This window comes from Aythya ferina, assembly GCF_964211825.1.
Source record: "Aythya ferina genome assembly, chromosome: 4".
In the NCBI taxonomy this organism is placed as follows: Eukaryota; Metazoa; Chordata; class Aves; order Anseriformes; family Anatidae; genus Aythya; species Aythya ferina.
This window is the reverse complement of record NC_140300.1, coordinates 2,148,849-2,167,709: the sequence shown is the minus strand read 5'-3', so window position 1 is coordinate 2,167,709 and position 18,861 is coordinate 2,148,849.

The window sequence follows — 18,861 nt, the reverse complement described above, 5'->3', positions numbered from 1 at the left end:
CTATGATTCTATGTCCTTACAATACAGGGGCTGATTTCCAGACCCTTATTTTTTATTGGAGTTTTAAAGGCTGAAAAAGAGTTCTGACAAAACACCCTTAGAGTTCCCAAGGCATTTTTGTTTCTTATCATCATTAAAAACCAAGCGTTTGGTCATTTCCAGGTCTCCCCAGTTCCTCCCCTGCCTTACACTGGGGCTTTGGCAGGGCAGCTGTATCCCACCCCCTCTCTATTTTCCATCTTGACCAGCTCTCCGTGGTGCATCCCACTGCCTTTCCTTCCACCCTGAGCTCAGACATCCCCAATTTTTCCCCTCTTCCCTGGAAAGGGTTAAGAATAAATCACTTCCAAAGCAGCCCAGCCGCTGATCCCAGAAACTTTTTCAAGTGGGACCTGCTGCCAGTGCCGGAACCTATTTGTGTCCCACTGTTCCCAGCCGTGTGGCAGGTGATTCTTAGTCACAACGCATTTGCTTTGCTCCTGTAGGACTGTCATCTAGTGTTTACTCCAGGACCGCAGCAAAAAACCACTGGTCTGAAGCAGGGCTCGAACACGGGAGCTGCTCATTTACCATCTTGCACAGGGTGTCATAATTTTATTAAAACCCAGACAAGCCTGACACCTTGGTGACAGAATATAATTTCCCTAACCAAATGCCTTGACACCAAAAATTAGGCTAAATTGCATTATTTTAAAGGAGCAGATGGGGAATGCTAAACATTTACCCAGGGAAATGCTGAGATTGCCACAGTCCATTACTGCCACAGCATGGCAGGGCACCTAATGGCCTGCATTAGCAAGTGCAGAGCAGAAGCCACGGGTAAAAGTCCATCCCTGGGTGGTCATGTTCTTTGGCAAGAAATAGCATCCCTCCTCCCCAAACACAGCAAGCCTATAGCTGCTGGGGGAGAATATCAGATTTATAGCGAGGCTGTGAAGGGAAGAGATTAAGGGGTTAAAGTGTGGCTCGCGGAGCACCTCTCCTGCCCTGCCACATCCACACCAGCCTTGAAGCAGAAGGGGATGAGGATGAGGATGACTGCTTGGCCAGCTAAAATTTCAGAAACCTCCCATTTGCCATCATCTGAACCCTTCTCAAGCAAACCTCAAGCAGTTCAAGTAGAGAAGAGGACTACAGCTCCTGACTCACAAATTCTCTGCAGTTCCTGTTGAAGCTGGATTCACAGCACAGCCCCCAGGAACGAGCATCACTGCCTTTCCAAGCAGCTTGTGCCCTGTGTGGCTGAGCAAGCAAGCAGACACCCCTCTGTCTTCGTCCCAGGTGTCACTAGCAGGTCCTCACATTTCCCATCTCCAGCCATCAGGGTCAAGATAAGGATTTGGAAGTTGCATAAAGGCAGGCACGCCTACATAGGGAAGAATTGAGAATTGGGGTGCTTAGACTGGCAGGTAAGAAAGCAGGATTCTTGGCTTCTGTGCCTTGTCAGCACTAGATGGTGAAATAAAGCCTTGGAGGGATATCTGACTTCTTAAGAAAGAAGGTAGGGACTCCTACTGCACCTCCTGGGGGTCAGAGCAGCTGGTTGTGTGCCTTAACCATTGCATCTCCTCCTGCATGGGCAGCCTTCAGAGTTGTCCTTTCCAGATTCAGAGCCCCAAGCTGTGCCCCTGCAAAGTCAGAAATTGTCTCAGAGAGAAGGTGTTGGGAATCTGGAGAAACCAGATTCGGCTTAGCCAAAATTTCATGGTGTGACCATGTGTCCAGGGCTCTGCCGTGGTGTCATGAATATGTCACAGTGAAAGACACACACCCAAAAAGCAAATTAAGCCTTTTGCACGGGGTATTTACATCCTCACATGTGCATCCCCAGCTGATCATCAAACCAACCAAGCCTCCCACATCTTCTGATTCTCCCATGTGTAGGGAGGGTGGATGCAGGTCACACCAGGCTGCTTGTCTGCTAATGCCAGGGCTGCACACATAGCTTCTGTTTCCTGCAGTGTTTTGGGAGAATGTGCAGCTCCCTTGTGCCTGCTGACAGATTTAGGGACATATTCAAGGAAGAAATCCCCACCAGGTAAACCTCAAGGCCACATTCCGGTTCAGGAAAGCCCTGATTTATAGGAAATTCCTCATGACTGGAGACTTGCTGTAGTCTCACTGCGTACTTACACTGTTCCTGTTCATTGCCTTAGACATCTGCTACCAACCAGGCCCAGAGTGGGACATGTGGTTGAGCAGTCTTTCAGACTGGCCTGATGTGGACTGTCTTCTTTCATGCTGGACATGACAAGGGACTGGTTTTCCCCGAGCTCAGAAATGTGAAATGCAGGCAGCAGCAGACAGGCTTAGTCCCTGGGGAAGGAGATGGAGGAAGGCGAGGAGCAAAGTGTGAGAAATCTGCCCCCAGCAGCAGGAGCTGGGGAAGGACCTGCAGGTCCAGCAGAGCCACAGCCTAGGGAAGACAACGAGGTCAGGAGGTGGAAGTCCTTTGCCCAGGGCTCTCTGCCACCACTGATGGACCTGAAGCTTTCTTTCCTGAGGCACAGCTGAGCTCACAGTGTCTGCATTCAGCAAGGTCTGACCCAAATCACAGCTTAGTTTGAGCACTGCTAAACATTAATAACCTGAGAAAGCTGCTGTGCTTGCCAAATCTGCTTCGTTTCTGCCTCAGAGCTGTACTGCAATTGGCTCCGATGATGGACACAGCGAAATCCATGTTGACATGTAACCCATGTCTCTCCCTGTACAGCTCCCACAAGAAAAAGCAAGATGTTGTACAAAGATCTCAGCATTGCTGGACCAAAACCACTTCCAAGTGCTGGGTGGAGGCATCCAAGAAGTCTGCAGCCCCCCAGCACATTGCAAACCTGCAAGGGAAAGCAGGTTCACTGCAACTCAGAGCTACCTAGTGGCACTTTCTGAATGTTTTCCAGCTGGGCAATGAGCTTCTCGTGTCGTGGACTCCATATCCAGCTAATTACCATGACAGCTTTGGAGGAGGATGGCATGTGCAGGGCTTCCTGGATATACCCACATTTCACATCCAAGGTACCTCAGGGCTGCCAGCTCCATCCCTGATCTGAAACAGCATCAGCTAGAAGTCTCTGAAAAAAAAATAAATAAATAAATAAAATAACCGAGAACACTCAGGGCAATTTCTACAAATGCAAACCCAAGTCCAAATGAGAGTAGATTGGACGATTTCTGCACACTCTGAAAGCAGAAATGCAAGGAGCATTTAAGGAACAGTTGGGGAGAAAGCAATCAAGAGGACTAACCAAAAAAAAAAAAAAAAAAAAGAAAAAAGAAAGAAAAGAAAAAAAAAAGATAAGTAGATGTGATAAAAACCTTGGTGTGCTGGAAACAGTAGTAGTTTAGCTGGAAAAGGTGCCCCCAGGAGAGCAAACAGCTGTTTTGAGGTGGTGGAGGGCTGGGAGGAAGCAGCCTCAGAGGAAAAACATAGCAAAGAGATGAGCTGGGGAAAGAGTGAGAGCCACAAAACAAGCAGAGAGAACACAAAGCAATCATTAATTAGAGGAGGAAAAAGGAATAATGTGCAACAAATTGCAGAGAGCATTGGCAATTAGCAGCAAGGAATCCATTCCCTTCTGCACACAATAGACGCCAGATAAGAACATCCATTTCAGGATGTTTTGCACAAGTATTGCTCGGGGCAAGTAGCCACAGCAGTGTGGGCATTTGTGCTGACACTGCCTGTGCAAAGGGGGGAAAGATTTGTGGGGAGAGGGAGCAGCTGGCTGGGGGTGGGGTGACCCAAAGAGACCAAAAACATGTGGGAGGCAAAGGACATAAAGAAAATATTCCTGTTTGATAGTGCTCTGTGTAAGCTGAAGCACTGGGTATTTCAGGCCCAATAGCATCAGAAACTGGCTACATGAGTGAAGACCACACTGGAGCTCATGCTAGGTGTCCCTGAGCCTGATTTGACATCTACAGCAATGACCCTCGTTGCCCTGAATGATGCAGGACGATGCAGTTAGCTACCCCTGTTCCCAACAAGCAATTCCTTAAATAACTTAAATAAATGACTTATGTTGGAAAACTCCACCAAAACTGAAGGAACTGGTTCTCCACCCCAATGGATCTTGAACTAATCCAGGATCCTTTCTGTAGATAGAGAGATCTGTCCAGGTCCATGACTCAACAGGAGCAAACTACCACAGCTCCCCAGTGGCTGAAACCAGCACATCCTAACTTAAAAGTGCCGGGATAGGTTATTACTGGGCAGTAATTCTTTAAAGCACAATAATTCAATTGTTTTCAAGCATGTTGCAAGGCCTTGTTTTTGTTCAAGATTTCTGGAGGACTCCCAGCTCCGTTAGTCATCCTGGCCTGCAGTGGAAGGTGGAGATGATGGGTTGGGTGCTTCTTCATCTCCTGCCTAGCAAAGGGATTGCCAAGTTATAGCTCCAGATCTGAATGCAGATGGTCAAGTCCAGCTCACCCTCCACTCCTTGCAAGTGGAATTTAATTCATTCATTTCAATTTAGATGTCCCCATGTAGGTGTCCACACATGCACCAAGTGTATGAGTACCTCCGTAGACTTTGGAGACCCAGTCAAAGGATCCTCAAGTACCACTCCATTGACCTGAGAAGTCTAATTTCAAGGGAATGAGTGGCTCTGTGGACCTCCAGTGCTTTAATAGGTGCTTTAATACTTGTTGCATAATTGGGTACCTACCTACAGCAGCTGCAGGCCAGGCAGGACACCTGAGGACATTGCAGTAGAAATGTTTGGTCAACTAGTCTGAGCCCTGTGTGCTAACTCCCACCCATGGCATCTAGTGTTATTGGAGATGCTCTCGGGTGTCCCAGGAGTTAAATGCACTGAAAGTCACACAAACCCTGGAAAAGGTAGAAAAAACCCTGCCCTGACTAAAGGCAGCAGTGCGAGCACAGGGACGAGAGGTGTCATTTAGGTGATTTGTCAAACATCTTTGAAGACATCACTCCTATGGTATTGGAAGGGGAAAGACTTGCTCAGCCTGTGATATTTTTTTTTTTCCAAAGACCATCTCAGAAAGTTTCATCTGTGAGAAAAAAAAAAATGGTTGTAAAGAGCCTAAACCTCTTTACAAAATCAGTATAGACACCTACATTGTTTGGTTTTATTTTCCTTCAGATTTTAAAGGCCTCTGTCTCTCAACAGTGCAGGCACATGCCACAGTACAACATTTACTCCTTACATGAAAAGAAGCCAAACAAATCAAGAAGTCCCTTTGAAACTCACTGGCTTGAGATACAGCTGAGTAAAATATTTACCATGGGATTCCTTGCCAGAAAGAGGTAAAGGGAAACACAAATGGAACGAAGGGGGAAAGGGGCAGACACAGGATCTGTGCGTTTGGCAGAGCTGAACAGGGTTTCAGGTCCAAATATGTGTTTGAAAATGAATGTCTCTGTTCAGTCTTTTTTTTCTAGGGAAAGCTCTCCTACTTCATCTTTCCTTATTCTCATGCTGGGAATTAATGAAATACCCAGGAAAACTCTTGCATTTCAAATATGAGCCTCCCACTTTCCAAAAAACTTGTCAACAATTAAAATCCAGAAGTCAACTCAAGACAAACTGAGGAGCACATCTTGTTTTGTTTCTAAATTTCTTGGCAAGAAATCAAGTCCTTCTATATAAAGTTTAAATCTACTTAAGTCTATCAGTATTATTCTGGTAGGAGAGAGTGTTTGGAAGCCAGAATTTTGTTAACCAGCCCATGCTACTGGGAAATCATTCCTCTGCACAGCTAGAGCAGCACGCTGACACGGGGAAAACATCTTACGTTAGATATTAGAAAATGAACCTCATGCGTGCACCAGATATCTGGTTAATGTGCATCATTTCACCTCTTTTCTCGAAATTTTCAACTCCTCAATCAGAGATGCCATTCACCTCTCAGCTAAATATTTCATTCAGCAGCAATTGATTCTTTTTTTGGATAAATATCTGTCACTGCCTCCTATCAGCAGTAATTAAAGTCATATGATGCAGCCCTCGGCATCACAGGTGACGAGCAGTTCGTGGCTGTTGTTGATGGGTAACAAATTCTTTCGGGGAAGGAGCTGACAGTCACGGTGCTGACAGAAACCTCCGCTGGCTCCTGGGTCTTCCCAGGACAGGGAGGCCACCAGGCCCCTCCATCAGCAGGAGGCATCGCTGCTGGTGCTGGCAGGGCAGTAAGGGCAGTAAGTCACCCTCACCCTCAGGGCAGTGTTTCCCCATCCCTAAACTCCTTCATTCAGCACTGAGCCTGTAAAATCTCCATTTTTTATTGTTCAAAAGTCCTCTGACCTTCCTGTTCCATCTTTCTGACCTCGCTCAGTGACCACCTTATGCATCCCCACCCAACCCACCTTCTCATGCCCATGTTCCTTATCCCAAAGCTCTGGCTCTGTATTCGTCAGGTATTTTTCCAGCCCTGCCCAGAAAATGAGTTTATTTCCACTAGATAATAATGCAGAGAGAAGGCAGCTGGGACACCTGGCCATTTCAACACAGTCCAGCTCACTCTTTTCCAACCAGTCCCAAAGCACAGTGTCCCAGGGATGTCCTAGTGCACAAAGCAAAATTAGACCCCCAAACTTCCCCCACCTTCTAGAGAAAAGAAAACGTAAATGCAGCTCAGAAATGCTGATAACTTGCTCTATCCATGTTTCTGAGACCAAGATCCCTTCCCCTCTCCTCCCATTGCTGCCAAGCTCCTCCAGCACTCAGGACAAGGTAGACTTTACCCTTCTCCATATACTGCTCCTGTTTGAAGTGTAGACCTGCCTTAGTATGCCCTCAGGACTGAAGGTGATGTGGCACAGAGTGTCCAGAGAGGTCATAGATTCTCCTACCCTGGAGATATTCAAAAGCTATCTGGACACAGCCCTGGGTAATCCTGGTGATCCTGCGACCTTCCCAGGTCACCCTACTAACCAGGACGTGTTCAGCTTAGCCACAGTGCAGCCAAAAAAGAAGCTGAAGGAGACTGGAAATGTATCAGCTGCATTCCCTTCACCGTGCACCATATATCCACATGCCAGCACACACACCAGACACCCTTCCACCCCCAGGCACACACACACAAGCCTCACACCACAAACCACACCTGCACTCCTGCCCTCTGCCCACTGCCAAAGACCTCAGCCCTGCCTCCAGAGCTAAATCATAAGTCGGAGCACCGAGCAGCAGACGTGATGGGTCTCATTTTCATTCCAATTTAGTTCAGTGTCCTCGAGAAGCAAAGCCACGCACAGGCAGCGATAGTGGATTTCACACAAAGCAATCAGAACGCAATAATATTCTCCCCAGTAAACGTCCTGGCAAAAGCCTGGGAGATGTTGACATTATTTGCATCTTTATTGTTCCTGAGCAGCAGAGCAATGCTGTTGCCGTGTTTTGACTAAATAGACGAAGAGAGATGTTTTGTTGCTTCCTTGAGTGTGGAAAGATTAAGCCCAATTACACATTCGCTCCATCTCCCCCCGTTCACACATACAGATGCCTCCTCTGCTGAAATTGCAGAACCGCCCTGCGAGTTATTTAAGGCAGGCATCAATGGAGAGCAAGTGTCATCTGCCTGAAACCGAGGGGATGCCACCCATCACGCTGGGTTATCATGACTTCTTACAGATGGGTTGAGCATGGTGGGGGTGCTCAGGATGTTCACAGCTTCCCAGGAGGCCCCACGTTCCCAGTTCCAGCCCCAAACTGGTCCAGCACATCAGCATTTGTGCCCCCAGCCTGCAGGCAGCCTGGGAATAAAGGGAGCTTTTGTGCCTCTTCACATCCCTTTTTGCACACTTTGAGAAGAGAGGACACCCTCCAGCCATGCAGGAGCATCCAAACAGGGCCCTTTTATTAAAATATATCAGGGATGCACAAACGGCTGAAAGCTGCAGGTGTGGTTTATTTTTTCTTGTCTTTATTCACGTACCTCAAGAAGGCCAGGACTTTGGTAAGATCCCTTAAAAAAAATGCATCCAACATGGCCATAAACAGGTTCACCTTCTCCTCATCCCTCAAGCAGCTGCTTGGCCTCTGCCTTCTTCTGCTGTGGTGGTTCCCAAGGGATTTAGGAACTAAAAGGAAACTTGAGAATATTTCCCAGGATATTTCCTCCAGAACTTGGTCCTCTCTAAGCTGCACCCCACCCCTTTTCAAACATCCTGCAGGACGAGAAGAAACTTCGTTTTCTCAGGGTGAGAGCCAGCTTTATTTGCTGTGGGCCAAAGAAAAATGCATCGAGAAGCTGAATGTCCCTTAGCAAGGAGGCACAGGGGCAAGAAGCAGCTTTATTTCCCTCCCGTATCAACCTCCTCATAATGAAAAATAACTGTAGGGTGATGTTTATGGGATGGCCTTGCCCTTGGTCCTCTGAGGGGCTCCCTCCATCCAGCAGCGTGTTCCCACATCGGGAGGAGCCGGCACCAGGCACGAAGCTGGCGTGGAGCCTGGAAGTGCCGTGGTGATGGCTTGAGACAGCCCAGCTGGGATGAGGGCGAATAAATCCTCCCACGGCAGAGGGGTGAGCCTGGGAGAGGGATGCACTGCCCTGTGATAACTCACCCTGAAGGACTGAAGGATTTAAAGAACGGATGGGTGATGAAAAATCCAATTTTTCTGAGCTAGGAGCAAACGGGAATGGCAGCAGAGATAGCCCCAGGGTGGTGGGTTTTGTGTTTTTTAACACCAGAATCTCTGGTGTTAATTATACCTGGAAGTCTTCCTCCTCCAGTTTGGCCCCTGAAGAATTATCCCTGCCTTCCGTGGGCAGGAGATCAGCCCCAAGCAATGAGCACCACATGGTCTGCTCCCACCACCACCTCCTCCTCCTCCTCCAAGGATCCGGGAAGGCTTTCAAACAGCACGTTTTTGTCATTAGCCACCAAAAACAAAAACAAAACCAAAAAAAAAGACACAGAGGCAGCAGGCGCAAAGCTGCAGTCGACGGCAGCTGCTTTCAAAGTGCATCCAAGGCTCAGTGGAAAATGGGGAATGAGACCCACTAATTAGACTGACAGTTAACTCAAAGCCTGTCTGCAGCCCCGCTTTGCCAGGATGTTTTTGTGCCTCTTCTTGAGTGAAGTTCATGGCCAGGGTTAGAGCCTATATCAGACCTGGGCACAATTTCAACCCAATTTTGAAGACGACAAGCCCAGCAGCTCGTGTTGGGGTGCATTTCCCTCTGTTGCCCCCATTCTCCCACTTTTCCAGCCCCCTTCCATCTCAGCAGGACTTCCCACCTCTTCTGGACTCCACACAAGAGTGTATCGTTAAATATCTGTCCCATTTGACCCAGGGCTAACACAGGTTTTGCTGATCCTTAGCACCTGTAAAGACTGTCCCCTGCTTTAGGCTCCTGGTTTCACAGCCATTGCTGTACCTATGGCCTGGACAAAGCTGCCTTGCTTCAGGTATCTGGTGCATCAAGACCTCTGCTGAAAAATGTCCGTTTGCTCCCATTTAAAAGGTCTCATCACTCCTTGACCCACTGGGGACACAAAAGCAACCGCCCACCCATGGTTTGGGGTGAAAACACCGTAAAAGGAAGCTCTCTTTGTTCATTACATCTCATCTCCACCTGGACTGTGACACGTGCACGTCTGTGCCCACCAGACCCAGCTCTATCTCAGCAGGAACCAAGAGGATTCCGGTGCATTAGCAAATTCACGTCCCTCTTCTTTCCATTCAAAGCCAGGGCTTTTACAAAAGATTTTCTTCTAATTGGCTTTCGATACAATGGCATCCAAAAAACCACTGGGCACCCTGGGAAAAGGAGCCTGAAAATCTGAGCTCTTGCTGAATTTGCATGTTGTCCCGGGGGACTGACCCTGCTCACGTCTCAAAAAGCTGGTTAACACCAGAACGATGAGAAAATCCTTCCCTGCCCAAAAAAAAGGCTTAAATGGCAACATTTCTGCTCATCCCAGTGGCATCAGGGATGGTGATTGTGGGGTGGGGGGCGAGAAGAGCTCTATGATTAAGTGGTTGAGCTGAAGAAATACATTTTTTGGACCTATCTGAAAGGTATACTTTTCAATTTCTCTCTGGCAAATCATTTGAACAAAATAAGTCCATTTTTGTTTAGGTGGGAACTTCTTTCCATTTAAAATAAATACTTCTGTGTTTTAAGTTGAAGTGAAGCAAGTGAAATATTGTTTCAAAGGGAGACGTGAAACTGTTTGGAGAGAAGAAAAAAAATAGTTAAATAGAAGCTTTTCCTTTCAAAATTGTCCGTTTTGGTTATTTGGACCCAAACAATGAGCCAAGATTGATACAAAACCCCAGCATCTAGCAGGTGACCTGAAAGTATATCTTTTGGTGTAAAAAATTCCAGGTGAAAATGCTTCTCTGATTTTAGGAGCAGAATTAGGATTCAGAGCTCGGGCCACACAGTTTAATCCACTCCCCCCACAAACACCCAGCCAAATCCTCTTTGAGCACGACCAGGGTGGAGGAGAAGGGGGGCCAGAGGCATCTGCAAGGGAAATACAAGAGCAGCCTTAGAAGGCTCTGGCATCCACTTAACTTGAAAATGAGAAAGAAAGCAATGAAAGACCAGGACAATTAGATCCTGAGTTGCACAGACATTTCCAAAAATGAAAGACAGCGAGGGGAATTAATGGGCATAAATGCAACCCAGTAATTAATTGATAAATGGCATTAGAGAGTTTTCTAAAGAGGAAGAGTCCAACGTGACTTATCTTCCCGGAGGCAGAAGACAATTTCTCCCTCCTTTCACCTTGTAGATAAGGACAGAGAGCAGGGATCTTTGCTTTCCGAGGCTTCAGAGGAATCTGGAAGTTGAAGACAAAAGAGAAAGGAAGGAGCCCCCAGTGAAGGGAGGGAGGAACATCGTGGGCTGTTGTTATTGACTGAGCTGATGAAGCTGGAGAAGAGGGGTATGCAACTATTCACCACCAAATAATTCCTCTTGGAATTATTTGGTGGTGAATTATTTGGTGTTGGAATTATTTGGTGTTGGAAGTTTGGTCTTGGAATTATTTGGTGGGGGACCACTGCTGTTGGCTCACCCAGGACCAAGTTCTGCTGTGGGATCTCCATCTCCTTGCCTTGCTACCCGAAGCACCCACTTATCCCGAGGCAAGCAGCTACGCTACCACCGTTCCCCAACAGCGCAGTGACGGTATTTTCAAGGCTGAATAAGCCTGAAAATTGAGACACTTCCCTCCTCCCCTGCTAGCCACGTTATTAACAATACACTGAATCCCTAGGCAGGATTAGCAGATGGATGGAAACACACAGATCTCAGTACCTAAGAGTAAGTGTCTCTGCTCCTACAGTTACAGGCAGTGGAGACCAAAGACCCTCTCCAGTTGCCTGAAAATAGGCGACTTGAGATGCTGAAGTGCCTGAACACATGCATCTTGAGATGCTGAAGGGTGTGGAAGACATCTACAGAGCCTCCTGGAGCAGCACATGGAGGACACATCAGCTATGCCATATGTGTAAGACCAGGTGAGAGGGCTCAGGAGACACCAGGAGGCCAGCAGGGACCAGACAAGGGCCACGTTACCCTGAGCTGGTGTCAGAACCAGGGTCCAGCTTTGTGGTTTGCACAAAATCCCTTGAATCTCACGTAGAGGTGGATCTGACCTTGTTCATTAACCACCCACCCAGACTGGTCCTGGAGCACATGCATGTGCTGCCCCAAAACCACTCCGGGTACAGGGATCTCAGCAGAGAACTGGGGAGGGACCCAATACCATGAATTTCAGAGTGGTCATGACAAACCCTGTCACTTTCCCTGACCTCTTAGGAGGAAGACACAAGCATGAGAGGAGCTGTGTGCCTGCAGGGTCCGTTCTGCTGGAGCTGCATGGTTGCCCCTGCCCCAAACTGGGGCTTTCCCCTGCCCTTCCTGAGGCTGTATTCCTGCAGGGTTCCCCTCTGAAACCATTCAGGATTCACCTCTGAACCATGCACGGGGCTTTTTTTCTGCTTGGAAAGAAAGGTGGCACAGTGCATGCTCATGTCTTGTTCCTACATGGACAAAAGGACTCCTCTAGGACATATTTCTGCTCCTGGGGATGAGGGAGACCTTGGCTCCCCCAACCCAGGAACCATCTCTGGTGATGAATTCAATGGTGATGGTGAATTAAGGCCTACAACTGGGAAGCCGTGCAGTATTTATCTGACACCCTAACCCTTCCTGAAGCAGTTCCTCATCTCGCAGTCCTGCTGGGAGGCAGGCAGACAGAAATGCTCAGCAGCTTTTCATTCCTGTCGGGAAAATAGGTGCAATCTCCGGCCAAGGTGCCGAGCCAATTCAGCAAAACCCCACACAATTGTCCTGAGCCGAATCAATAGCCCCCCGGCTTCACTGCTGGAACAGGTCACCAGCTTATCAAGGGAGAGCCAAAATAATTCACGGGGTGCTTGTGGTTTCTCTGTCCTTGCAGACGTGTCATTGAGATTCCATTAAAACAAAGCCTGCCATTAAAGGCGCACGGCCGCGCGCAGGCACGGGGAGCGAAGGAAGGCAGAGGAAAGAAGGAGGGAGCTGGCTGTCCTCTGGGGTCATGCAATCTAGCAGCGAAGCCATTAATGCCACGAGATGACAGCAAGGCAAAAACAAGGCAGCACGTTAAGCGCCCGGCGCTGCCGAGCCCATCAGCTGCCCCCCTCGTGCTGATGGTGTGTCGGCGCAGCGTATAATCAGCGAAATTGGTATTCTGCTGCAAATCATCCCTCTCCTGCTTTCACGCCGGGCTGAGTTTTGCTGGTCATTAGGGATCAAGGAGAAAGGACAGAGTCCACCTAGCTCCAGTGCTTGCGCAAAGCCTGCTCGGCCCTCCTTGCAGCAAGCAGGGCCCTAAATGCAAGAGCTCCCCTTGTAGCTGTAAGGAGGGGAAGGGTGATGTTATTCTGGAGGTGGATGGGGCACAGCTAGATCTTTGAGGCCTTGGGGTTTGGTCAAGGCAGATCTGTGATGGTAAAAAATAAAAATAAAATCACCACCAGCAGAGCTGGAACAGCCCCGTTTTAGCATGTGGCACTGAGGTTAGGGCAGACCGGGCACTAAGTGCAGTCAGCCCCTGAATTTTCCTGGAAATTAAAAAGCTTCTGAGCCCTTCGGAGCTCAGTTGGAGCTCCTTTCCAACCAGGCCCTTGGGAATGGATGAGATTTGTTCTTCTGCAAACCCAGAGAGGGCCTTGTCCCACCCTGAGGGTCACAGAGCTCTGTAGCTCCCAAGGATCTCCATCAGAGGCTGCTTTCGCCCTGGGGTGATTTTCAGCAAACCTGGGGTCTCAAGGAGAGGCAACATCACAGCCACTGCTTGGAACCCCTCCAAGGAGCTCTCTGCACGTTATCAAGGTCCAGGTGGCAGTGTCCAGACACAGTGTGATGCTGCTGAGACCACTCCACAGCCAAAAGGGCCAGCAGGTCGCAAAGCTCTTCTGAAAATACAGCAGGGCTCCATTTGGCTATGCTCAAGGGCCCGTTCTCTAACAAGACACACCAGAAAAGCTATTTCCCACACCAGAAAACAATGCGTTTTCTGAAGTTTGATGGAGAATTTTCTCCAGCCAATTGTTTTATGTGTTGTTTTTAAAAAAAAAAAAAAAAAATGTTGTGCATGTCACTCAATGCCAAGTATTTCAAAGTGTGTCATCGCTGATTTCCTTTTGTCATTAGCTGCCAGGTTTGGGGGGTGGTTCAGAGCTGAGCCAGAGGATGATCGGAGGCAAAGCTGACTTGATTAAGACTGTGTTTCGAAACCCTTCTGCATCTTGTTTAAATTGATTTTCTTCTGCTTCTTCTCTAAAGGAGAAGAAATAAAAAATAATAATAATTAAAAAAAAAAAAAAATTTAAAAGAGCTCCTTCAAAGGGAACTGAGTTATTTTCACTGCTGGTATAAAACTGAAAAACATGCAAAGACCAAGCTGCATGACTGCTGCTAATGAAGTGCCCAACTGCAGAGCTCCACAGAGGCCGGCCACAGGAACGGACGCTAAAACCTCGACTCGGTCCGGAGATGCTTGCCAGACAAAAGCCTCACACACGCAAAACCCTCCTAGGAAAACCTCTGCTGAGAAGACAGCACGGTGAAAAAATAATCATGCCAAGAGTGATTTGAAACTCAAAGAATGACTAAAGTTGGTTTAGCAGTTGTGGAAAGGGCAGGCAGGGGGTCTAAGCCCAACCAAGTGGAGGAGAAGGAAAATGGTTGAAAAAAAATATTGTTGTTTTTATGCCAAGGGGAAAATCAAGCTTTTTATTCTAGACATGGCTCAGTTTGGACTCACTGAGCATAGCCAGCAGAGCAGCTCATAAGGCTGGATCCTGGCCCTTGGGCACCTCAAGGATTATTTGGTGTTTGGGTGCTGCGAGAAGGAGCACCCTGGGTTGAGGAGAGCTGCAGAGGTGGTTCCTTTCCAGCTCAGTCCCCAAAGCTGTGTGTGTACCAGTGACATTAATTCTGGATTAAACTCACACTGCTGAATTGTCGGTGCCTCCTGGCACAAATTTGGCCTCACCATGGTCCTATAAAATTCACTTATGGCCCATCCCATCAGCCCAGCTGAGAGTTTGCTGGTGGCCACTTGGTTCTGCAGGTAGGGGAATTTAATGACACGATGAAGGCTGCTGTGTGCCACTGGCCTCGGGACCTTGGGGAATGAAAGAAGCAGCAGAAATAGCAATAAGGACCCCTCTGTCCCTGGACAAGTGTCCCACCAGCTCAGTGCTTTGTGGCTGTGGGATGGCCACAAACCCAACCATCCTCCTGGGCACCATCGGCACAATTCAGCCCCTGGTTGGTCATCGCTGCCCTCTGCAAGCATCTTGGAGCATGTCGTCCGTGGTCAAGTTGTGAAGAGGGCTGTGAAAGCACCCTGAGGTGCATTTCTCAAGGCAGCAATCTGGGGAGCTTTCATTAATCAGCTCCTCCTCCATTTATCCACCTCACCTGGTGCCAGGAGCAGGACACCCGGCTCTCATGCAGTGGGTTTGAGACCATGATGCAGCGTTTTCCCCTCCAATTCCACAACCTCCAAATTCCTGATTTTACTTCTTCGGAACACTTTGGTCATCTCAGCTGAGCATCTGGGACTAAAGCAGGCTCCTTGAACACTTTTTCTGGTACCCAGGTATTGCCCCCTCCTCACCCACCTAAATTCTTCAAACCCCAGGGGACGGCAGGAGCAGTTTCTTTGCATCCAGATGCCAGATCACTGGGAAGCCACAGGACAGGGTTCCTCCTCCGCTCCAAACGCTGCCTCAACTTGCATCGATTCCTTCATTTATTTCTCCGAGAAATGATTTAAAACAGAAAGGAAAGTTGGCACGGGGGAGCCGCATCCTGCTTTGACGCTGCTGACACAGAAGTGCTCCATCCCCGAGCTCGCTTTGTACTTCTTAGTGCTGGGACTTGAAAGGCACTTCTTTAAAAAAATCCTTGGAAATTAGAGCGATACGGCATCAGCTTTAGGCAACACTTCAGTGACAGCACTCAACAGGACCCCAAGTCTTCAGCATGCGTGTGTGTAACGTTATAAATTTATTTCCCCCTGCATATCGAGAAATGTTGACGCAGGGAATTAAAATCAAGCTGTGCTTCGTACTTTCATTTTTAATGGGACCATTCTTGGCTCCAAGGAGAGATCTATCAGCCCCACGAACGGCAGGAGCGGGCGGGGAGAGCGATCGCCTTCTGCCAAAGACAAATAAAGTAAAAGGAAAGAAAAGGTGCTGGAAAATGATGAATGGTTCAACGTCCTTGGCTGCAGGAGCCTCTTCATTAACCGCCTCACTGCCTTTTTTCTTCCCTTTTTCTTTTTCTTTTTTTTTTTTTTTTGGAGGGGTGGGGAGTGTGTTTTTCCCAAAACAAGGAAAAACAAACGGCTCCTGCAGCTCTGTGAGTCGCCTGCTGGTGGCTGCCCGCTCCCACCTCGGTCCCTGTCCCCCTCATCTCTCCCCTCCAGGACTCAGCATCACATGAGAAAAACAAAAGGAAGATGTTTTCTTCTGGGCAATGTCACTGTGCTGCGTCCCAGGGGACGGGGACAGGGACGGGGCACACACAGAGGTGGCTGCAAGAGTGGTGCACGCTGAAATTCAAGCCCCAGGGAACCAAGGACACTTCTTGTCCTGCGGTGACCTCTCAGTGCACTCCAGGAAAGTCTCCCAGTTTCTGCAGTTCAGTGGCAGCCTTTCAGCCATGGGGAATATCCACTGCCCCCTCTCATTGTTTTGACCTTCTTCTGTGTCCACCTGCAGCCTTGGAGAGCCCAAAAAGGCCATGGAGATGTTGTGGGTCTGGATCTGGTCTCCTCTTGGTGTGGATCCCATACCCCAGGGCAAAGGGTGAAGCGAAGGCATGGGTGGGACAGCAAAAGGAGGCTGCATTTCACAAACCACGGGGAATTGAGGCACGGGGAGATGCCAAGAGTTGCTCCAGGGCAAGGAGCCCTTGTCAGCTGCACCACAAGCGTGGTGCCCACCTCCCAGTGAGCCACGAGCATCCTGCCTCAAAGAAAGGACCTAAACCAACCCTGGTGCCCTGGCCAGCTCTTCCTGTAGTTGTCACAGGGGAGAAGAAGCCAGCTGCAACCCCCCGAGCTGTTTTCCTACAATATCACCTCTCCTCGGCCACCCCCAGGAGCAGAGGAGCCCCATCAGCTCAGCAGGACCTGTCCCCAGGTTCAGGCTGAAGTAAAGATCCAGCTGGATCTTTAGTTCAAAGGAGGACACCGCATTAGCTGGAAGCCTGGGAGATGCTCAAACACCCCCACACGCACTCCCACACCCCCTAATCAGCCCCGCTAGGAGTGAAAGCATCCAGAAAGCCCAGAGGCCCACACTAATTTTGTAGCAGGCTGGATCACCAGCTCTCGGTTTCGCTGTTTGCAAAGTGCTTGATGTGCAGGGACCCCAGGAGCCTTGAGGAGGATGGTAACGGAGAGGAGATGCAGCAGGAGAAGAGCAGAGAAGGATGGAGACACCCCTGGGGATGGCCAACCAAGGTATCCCAGCTCAGTTTCTCCCTCATTTCATTTGCACGGGATCTGGAGCATCTCAGTGCACGAGGAAGAGGGAGAGCCATAAATCAGGTGGAAAATGGGGAAAACATTTGCACCACTGGGAAGAAGACGCAGAAAGGTGCTCCCTAGGCTCTCCATCATGGGCAGACTGAGGAACATAAGGGCAGCTCTGCCAGGTCAGAGCTGACTCCAGGCTCTACCAGGGATCAGGTTAAAATCTGAAAGCAGCTGGGCTTTGCTCCACCTGTCTTCTAAGATGCCTGGGTCTGGTTGCTGCTGGAAATCAAATACCAGACTAGACAGACCCATGGGGAGGGCCCATCCCATCTTCCAAGGTGCTACAGGGAAGTAGGAACATGATTGCTCCCTCCAGCATGTACAATATGAAGCTGATGGAGACGCTTTCTCCTGAGCAAGCTGGGGGGGGTCTGTGTTTGCCATTTCAATCTTGCAGTCTCTCCCGTGTGGGAAGTACAAATACCACTGGATAAATCAAAATCAAGGCAAAGGGACAGCTCGAGCCACCAGCAAAAAGTTCCCTCAGGTGATCCCAGGTGGGTTTCAGCAAACATTTCCAAAACCACAGCCCCAGGTTCTCCCAGACTGGTGGGGAAACAGTGAGGCTCAGCCTCCCAGCAGGGGCAGCTCTTTGTGGACAACCCCAGGAGATATCCAGGTCAACGTGGGATGGATTGGCAGCCCACCAAAAGATGCTAAGGCAGGTTTTTCACTGTGATGCTGGGCTCCACCTCCAAGTGCACACAGGGGTGCACATCACATATTAGTTGGATAATCCAGCAGCAAACCTGGGGTGAGCCCCCAGCCTCCCAAGATGATGAAGGTCTGATCCTCTGCCCCAAACCGAGCCCTCCAGAGATTAGAGAGGCTCAAAGATGTTTATGGAGCAGATGGGACCGTGGTGCTGGTCTCACTGCCCCTGGTTTTAGTGAAACGACTGAGCCAGGACCACCGTGGTGGGACCCTTCCCCTCCCCAGGTAGATGAAGAGCATCATTAGGAAGTGGCACAGGGAAAGGGCTGTGGTTTTTCAGCTCTCATTTCGCTGTCGCTTTCTGAAGGGACCCAAACTTGCAGCAAAAAAAATAAGGGGAAAGCCCCACTTGGATGGACTTCGGGCTCAGCAAGCCACCAGCGGCCCAGCACATGCTTTTAATGGGGTCGCAGAGGATGGCTGGGGAGGGAAGATGCCAGGAGAAAAGCTGCTCTCCAGGCACCCATCCCTGGAACATCTCACAGAGCTTCAGAGAAAGGCTGAGCAGATTTCTGGTCATCTGCTGCCATCTGGTGTCGGCTCAGCACCCCAAAACCCCCCTGCAGGAGTGACTCCAACCAGGACTCGAGCCATAAAGCACCCACCCCAATGTAAGGTGGGTTTTGATGCAGCATTGGCATCCCTCACTTATTAAGCTAAATGTCCGAGTCATTAGGGAAATGTTTTCCAACCCCTTTGTCGTTGCAGTGATTTCCCCAAACCCTCTCCAAGTGTTTAACGCTGCTAACACCAGGCAGGAGGAGAGGCTGAGACAAGGGTCTCCCCTCTCCAGCACTTCTGTAGGGTCTCCTTCGAGTGTGGCCATGCCAGAAGTTCTTGGGATTTCACAGAAAAGAATGGGACCTTGGGCAGGTTTAGGGATCTGGTCATTTAACCTCTGGAGGAGAGCTGAGAATGACCTCAAGAGGTCCCTTTCAGACTAAATAACCCTGTGATGCTGTGATTTGTTATGAGTTAAGGGAGCTGCTGGATCCTACGTCCTGCCTGGGTATCCACTGAAGGAGAAAGATGTGGAGGTACTGGAGATCCCTCAGGGAAGAGCCATGAGCAAGAATAAATACTTCAAAAATTAAAATAAATAAGTAATAAAATAA